The sequence below is a fragment of the Phaseolus vulgaris genome, chromosome 3 (assembly GCF_051622355.1).
Source record: "Phaseolus vulgaris cultivar YP4 chromosome 3, ASM5162235v1, whole genome shotgun sequence".
In the NCBI taxonomy this organism is placed as follows: Eukaryota; Viridiplantae; Streptophyta; class Magnoliopsida; order Fabales; family Fabaceae; genus Phaseolus; species Phaseolus vulgaris.
Window position 1 is genome coordinate 7,658,956 of NC_143500.1, and position 8,873 is coordinate 7,667,828.

The window sequence follows — 8,873 nt, forward strand, 5'->3', positions numbered from 1 at the left end:
CTTCCTGCACCCCACAATGTTATGCAAAGATTAAATTGTGCTTATTATTTTTTAAAAACCCTAAAATGCACTTGAATTGGGTTTATTTTTTGCATTATGGATTATGAAATCCGGAAAAATTTCGGATTGGCACTTCCGGTAAAATTTCGGATCCACCAATCCGTAATTCAAAATATGCATTTCACATTTAAAAATCCATCATTCAAAAAAACTTTCCGGATCCACCAATCCATAACAAAAATATGCATTCCGGATTTAAAAATTCATAATTTAAAAAAAAAGCATTCCGGATCCATGAATCCATAATAGAATTAGGCTTCCGGATTCAGCAATCTGGAAATCAATAATTTATGTAAATATTGCTTCTGGAACACCCCCTCATCCAGAAAAAAAATATTCAGTTCCGGATTGCTGAATCCGTAGCATACTTCCAGATCCCTATTTCCAGTAACCACGATGTCCTTTTTTCAAATAAAAGATTAAGGCCAGTTTTGGGATTTAGAAAATTGTGGGGTGCAGGAAGAAAAATGTAGGGGTGCAGGAAGAAGAAGCCTAATGGACTGGCCTCAACCTAGTTGGGCCTAAAATGCTGGTAGTGTTTAAGATTTGGAAATTACTTCCTGCACCATGCACCCAATTTTAATATGAAAAGACGAAAATGCCCTTAAGTAAAATGGACGTTTTTTTTTTTTTGGAATGTTTCCAGATTTTCTTTTCCATAATGGATTTTTAGTATTGTGGATCTTTTTATAATAAGATTTTGATTTATTTTTCTGGATTTTTATTTTCAAAACAAAATAATTTCTTCCAGAATGTATTAATTTTAATTCTGAATTTTTATTTTTAAAATAAAAAACATTTTCATAAATTTAAAATTATATAAGGTACAGGTTAAAAAAATTAGGTGTAGGAAGAATTTGTCTTGAGACTATTCATACTAACCAAGGATTGAATTTTGAAAAATTCTTCTTACACCCAATTTTGTTTTAACTTGCATTGAACCTGCACCTTATGTATTTTTAAATTTTTAAAAATTCATTCATTTTATAAATAAAAATTCGAATAAGAAAAAATGCATTGGAAAAAAGGAAAATTAAAATAGATTATTGTGTTTTAGAATGTATTTTTTTAACTATATTTCTTTTATATTCCTTTTATTTAAAGATATTTTTATTATTTCATATTATAATCGAGTGTGGATTAAAATTTGATAAGTTAGAGAAAGTAATTGCCTTGAATTTTCCATCAAGATATTTCAGGAAAATTGTTATCTACTTCTATCCAAATAAAAAATATTTTACTCTAAAAATCCATGAACTATAAAGTGTTACAATGTAGGTTTGTGTAGGGATTTGAGAACTACTTAAACTTTCAGCTGAGAAATCTTTATCAGAGCGGATATTTTGATATTTACTAAATAGAAAAGATTTATTTTACATCACATACAATAAATATATATAGTTGACATCACATTATAATAATATAATAATATTTTAAATTAAAAAATATATTAAATATGATTAAAATATTATTTTATTGATTTGTTAAGTGAATGTTGTTTACTTTGTGGTATATCACCACCTTGGTAAATATATACACCATGTTGCTAATATCTTTCGCCATGATTCAACCATGTAAAGAAGAAATGCACGTGAACAAAAACAGTTATATTTATCCACCCAAAATATTAAATCTCTTTCTGTAACCTTGTACCTAAGTACATGAAGATATATATAAAATGATATATATTAGGTCATAAATATTGTTTAGTATGATAGTTATAGACGTTGTCTTGCTAGACAATTTTTTTTACACGTGGGTGATTAAAAAAAATTAAGTTTTTATTTAACTTTTATTAAAAATTTATTATTAGTGTTTCACTAGTCTAATAATCTCACATAGTTTAAAAGTTGAAGTTAATAATATTTTAAATATTTTTTTCTTAACTAAGTCTTTTAAAGATAAAATTGTGACGGAGTCCAATAGTCTCACATCAATTCAGAGTTGAGGTTAAGAACACTTTAAATACACTCTTTTCCCTTAATCTTTTGAGGCGCTCCGAACTCTAAAGTGAACAACACCTCACATGACACCTCCATACCTTCCCCCTGCCTCCATATTTTTTTTTAATTCCAATAATACTTTTTTGAATATGGTGAAGAGTTTGATGTCTTCTTCTTTGTTTTCAAGTGATAATGGTTGGTAATGAATGTTGTTGATTGAGGTAAGTTTTATGGTGATTTTATTGATGATTCTGTTGTTGTTCTTTTATTTTTATTTTTATTTTTATTTTTGAAACCATAAAACCTAAAAAAACAACGAAGTTCAAAAATAGAATACAAAATAAATAAAAAAATATTTGCACACTGGAAAATGTTAAATATAACAAATTTTTTCGTCAAACCTCTCATTTACGCTCAAAAAATGAAATTGTTCTCTTTAAATGTTACGGTTAGAGAAGAATAAAAATATTGTAGTTGAAAGGGAGTTATGGGATATGGAATGCAAAGATGCATTATACTTTATGTATTTAAATTTTTAAGAAAAAATAAAATTAATTTTTCATGATTAATATAAAAGTGCAAGGAGAAGAAGGGTAGGGAGTTGCATCAAGAATTTGTCTTTATATAACTTTGTTTGAAGAAAGAGGCAAGCCATATTACCATAATGTGTTTGTGGTAAAATCATGGACAACTTTTTGTATCCATTCATTGAATTGTGAATTCATGGTAAGCAAAGGAGAGATAGTATCATATTGCAAACTGCAACAAATGGAAGAATATCTGATTACTACTTACTTAATAAGGGTTATGAGAAAGAAAGTAATGAGATGGTTGTGATTGATGGCATCATGATTGGTGATTGATCATAAGGCTGTTACTATTTTTATCGGTTGGTGTGTTGTGACATGAAATGCATCTGATTTAACACAACCATCAACGTAGGTTCCATCACTGACAATGCTTTATATTCCTCTCACATGCATACATCCAACACTTTCTCACTTTTCTTTTCACTCTTTCTTCTTTCTTTTTTTCTGCTACTTCCTTTCTTTTCGCACCTTCCAACCTTTTTCTAATCATAATATCTATGCATCAAATGTCAAGGCCAATGGGAAATTACACCCCCAAAAAATGGGATGGATGTAAGAGATTTCATAAAAACAGTGAAAGAAATAACCAAATAAAGGATAAATTAGATACAAAATAATGAAAGCAAAAATTAATATATATTAATCATATCTTGGTGACCAAGATGATATAGATTGTGTTTATTTTTTTTTTTTATAAAAGAGAGGAAATTTTTTTTTATCAGCAATAAAAAATAAATAAATGGGAATTATTTCAGGGGTAGTCCAACCCTTATACATAAAGAGTTAGCGTCTTACCAACCTCCAACCAAGGAACACCTTCAAACTTGAATAAGGAACAACCAAACCAACTCAAGAAAACATTAAACAACCAGCCTCATACAATCCACTGGGTTCAAAACCCAGTTGGGGTACGTAAAAGAATTACAACAGGATTTTGCACAGATCCAAGACCAAACATTTACCTGTACCAATGCAAATACCTCGAGCGCATCTACCAAGCCCCTGTCGAAGGTCACCGAGTTTCTATGTCTCCAAATTCCACTCACAACACCAACCCAGATCGTCCCCCAAACGTCATTAACCACATCAGAAGCCGAACACAACCTGAATTATTGGAAGTTTACCAAAGAGTCCTTATGAATAACAAACGACACTCCAAACCACTCAAAACAAAGACATACAAAATCATCTTACAGTTATGCTTTTAATCTGAAGATTGTTTTTAAAATATTGGGTATGAAGAGTCTTTTACCTACAAATTTATAAGAAACTAAATTTGTTGTTAATAATTTTATTTATTAAATTTATAACAACAATTAAGTATATTTTTTTAAAGGATAAATTATATATATATTAAAAGATAAAAATAACTATATATATATATAATTATTATTTTTAAAAAGAGAAGTTATTTAATTATTTTAAAATAAAAATGATTATTCACTTATTTATTCTATTAAATAAATTAGTGAATTAATTCTTTTAAAAGATGAACAATTACATTTTTTGTTTTGACAAATTATTATTATTATTATTATTATTATAACTATTGAAATAGAAATATATTATTAAATTATAAAATAATTTTATTAAAAATTATTATGAAATAAATAATATTTTTAATTTTTTTATGTAAAAATTGTAAGAAATTAGATTTTTTGTTTTTTTTTTCAAATTAAAAAATTTTCTAAATTTTTTAAATTTAAATTTTTAATTTAAAATAAATAATTATTATATTTTAATATTATTAAAGTTAAAATTAAAAAAATATGTGTAAGAAAAGGAATATATTGTTATAGATTAATAATATATATTAAATTATATATATATATAATCTTTGTGTCCTTATAATTTCATTCTCTTTTTTTTTTACTTTTTTTTCTCATATTTCATCTATTTCAAAATCTGATCACACTATAGTTGTAAAGTATATTTTTACTCGATTAGATTTTCAAACAGAGTAAATTCATTTTTATTCTAAATATCCTTTATATATATATTCTTTTATTTTGCATCTATATTACATAAGTCAAAACAAATACAACGTAAATAAAGAATATAATTTTATTTTTTTTAATAAATTATTCCTTTTTCACTATCTTTTCAGTTTCACTTTAAATTCCTCCTTTCCCTCATTAATGATACGGATTTTTGTACGAATAATATCTTCCCTACATCGATATTTAGAATAAAAATGAATTTACTCTGTTTGAAAATCTAATCGAGTAAAAATATACTTTACAACTATATATATTCTTTTATTTTGCATCTATATTACATAAGTCAAAACAAATACAACGTAAATAAAGAATATAATTTTATTTTTTTTAATAAATTATTCCTTTTTCACTATCTTTTCAGTTTCACTTTAAATTCCTCCTTTCCCTCATTAATGATACGGATTTTTGTACGAATAATATCTTCCCTACATCAAAATTCATTGATTCGTAAATTCACCATCACTTTCAAATTGTTACATGGAGAAGTGAAACAAAGAAAGGTGTTCAAACATCATTAAAAACATAAATAGTTACATTATTGAAAAAAAGTTGAAAAGTGATTTAAAAAGAAAATAGTGATAATCATAGACAGCTAATAAAATTGACTTGACATGAAATAAAAGTGAGAGGAATTAAAGAGACATAAAAAGGGCATAAATTTAACTTATACAACTTTAAAACTTCAAATTAAAAAAGGGTTACTATCTCACTTTCAACTTCTACAAATTATAATAATAATGCACCAAAAAATACACAATAATAATGAAAAAGAAAATAAAATAAAATTTTCAAATACAAGTGAAAAACAAAACGTATTTTTCATTGAGTTTTAGTTATACGTAATTATAAATAAAAATCAAGTTCAAACATTATAAGTCAACCCTCAGTAGATGATTTGAATTTGCAAGATAATATAGTTGTTATTACAAATGAACTTTAAGTCTAACTCAACCCCATAAAACTAGTTTATGGGGTGAGGTTTGCACCAACTTGTATACAATGAAATGTCCTAATCTCTAGTCAATATGGGATTTCCAACACACCTCTCACGTCGAGAGCGACAACTCGTGCATGGGATAACATATTATGGGTGGTCCGATAACGGTCCGATAGCGGGTGACCTGATAAGCCCAACAAATACTCGTTAGGATAAGCTCGAAATGACTCTGATATCATATTAAGAAGTGGACTTTAAGCCTAACTCAACCCCATAAAACCGGCTCACGGGGTGAGGTTTGCACCCACTTATATACTATGAAAGACTAATCATACTTCTACTTCTGCTGCAAAATTGTAATAAATATAATGTCTTATCAAAATATTATATTCCTATCTACAACGATGACGATGATTGAAATGTAATGCGTTAGACATTATAACTCAATATTGCCAAATACTCAATAAGTTATTTTTTTTCTTATTTATTGCTATTTATTGTAATTTTTTTTTCAAAAATTTTATGTAATAATTATTAAATTAAAATAGTTAATTCAATTATTTATTTTTAATTTGTTAATTAAATAATATAATGAGCTTTAAAGTAAAAATGGAACATATATAACTATACGACTATATTTAAATCTTACGTGAAATATTATTGTTTCATCTAACTTTCACTTTTATTTTTTATTTATTGTTGCATTTAATTTTAATTTTTTATTTATTTATTACATGAGTACTTGCAAGAATGATGTTAGATTGCATAATCTATTTAATTTATTAATATTATAATAAATATAATATTATAATTTTTTATTATTGTCTTTCTTTTATATAAAATACTCGTGTTGTATACTAGTACATATATAAATGCATTTTATTTGTAAGACAATTGATAGTTAAACTTTTTTCAGTTGACTTTTTCACATCTTCATACATTATATCTTATCTACTTATTTTTACTATCAAAGTTATGAAAACACAAGATGTTTAAATAGAAAAAAATATTTTTGGGAAAGTATTTGTAAATTAGTCTATGTATAAATTAATTTTAACTTATAAAAAATCATTTATATTCTTTATTATTTTTTATTAAAATTTTATAAAGAGAAATTTATCCAAATATACTCATTATAACAAATAATCAAAAGTAACATTACACTACAAGAAAATCATGAAATAGAAACCAATTTTTAGAGATCAAAATAATTAGTTGCAATAGTAACTAAATTAGAAACAATTTTAGAAACTAAAAAAAATTGGTTTCTAAATTAGTTTATATTATTGTTAAATAGTTTCTAAATTTGTATCTAATTAGCAACAAAGGTTTTAGAGACCAAATTTAGAAATTAAATAATTGGTAGTTAAAACCTTGGTTGCTAATTAAATACCAATTTAGAAACTATTTAACAATAATAGAAATTCATTTAGAAACCAATTTTTTATTTAGTTTTTAAAATGGTCTCTAATTTAGTTACTATTGCAACTAATTATTTTGATCTCTAAAATTTAGTTTCTATTTCATAATTTTCTTGTAGTGTTATTTGAATTCACATCACTATTTTTTTTCCTTTTTTTCATACTGTTCCTTTTTAAAGAGCTGTAAAATAAAAAATCAAGGCATATATGTAATGATTTGTATTGTATTTGTAAATTTTTATGTATTTAATATTTATAGAAAAAAAAAAAAAAACCTTTTTCATCATGTCAATGATTGGTTCTATCTATCCACACATTAATTATAGTGTGCAACAATTGTCCCAGATCTAGTAGAAGAAGAGAACGTGACCACAAATGCATTTACACTTCGATTACAAGTTTTATAACATAGTATTGGTTGAATGAATCATTGCATTTAATTGGTGCCTATCACAAATTTGTTTTTATAAATGTCCTATTATGTTAAGGGAAATTATTATTGATTTTGACTTTTAACATATAGAAGATTTTAGGTGTATTACAGAAGACACATAGAAAATGAAAGATAAATATAAGAGAAAATAATAATGAAAATGAAAATAGAAAATAAATTTAATATTTATTTTAAATATTAAAAAGTGCACTTTAAGTGATTTTAATCAATTAAAACGATGAGACTATATGAGTATGAAATATTTGAGTGATTTGAATTGATTAATTTGTATTTTTTAATCCATTAAAATATTCTTCCTTATAAATCCAACACATCTAAAAATATTTTAACATATTAAAACAACTTTTAATAATTAAAACATAACTTAACATTTTAAAAAGACTAAAACTCTTACAAATAAATTAGTTCTTAATCAAAATAAGATCAAGAATAAAAAGTCACTTACAACACATTTAAATGATAGACTACAACCAAAATCATATTAAACACAAGATTAACTTCTGCTACACTTTTCAACATCTTTCACACAACTTATCATATTGTGGTTGAAAACATAAAATCTTCAAGTTTGGAGCATCAAATCTTTAAACTTCAAATTTCTATATGAACAAACTTTCTTTATTTGACTATGACAACCATTGCACCTCTCCATGCAATATACATTTATTTTGATCTTTATAATGATTGTAATTATTTGAAAACAAACACAATATCTCTTTCCCCCTCTCTTTATCATATGTTATAAAAACTTAAGGTAAAATAATTGTCGTAGATTTACATATTTAATATTGAATACATTGCAAACAAACATTGAACATATTCAAACACACTTAAAAAACAAAATAAGAATTATAAGAAGACAAAATCAATGAAATAAGTCAACAACAACATACTCCTTCTAAGTATCAACTTTAACACAAAAAAAATACAATGAGAAAGCATGTTACCTTAAAAGACTTTTCTGAAGCAACTATAATATCGTAGAACCATGTTAAATGCAACGACAACAACAATTAGATTCCCTTTTCTACACCATAATCTCATCAAGCCACTATTAAATCTTAAGAAAAAAAAAGAACTATGGATATATAGGCTAACTCATTCGTACTCAAGCAAAACACAACAATACAAGCAAAAGAAAAGTGAAAGTAAGAAACAAGTTCTATAGGGATTATAATTGAATAAGATGTTTTTAATTTGATAAAGCACAGAAAATTGATTTCATTTTGAAAACAAATTAAAAGACTAGTGGAAGTGGTTCTTAATGATGAACAATATAAAAGGATATATAAAGACAAAAGCTAAAAAATATTTGAGTGAAGTCAAGAAACTCATGAAATAGAAACCAATTTTAGAGACAAAAAATAATTAGTTGGTATAGTGACTAAATTAGAGACCATTTTAGAGACTAAAAAAATTTTGGTTTCTAAATTAGTTTCTATTATTGTTAAGTGGTTTCTAAATTGGT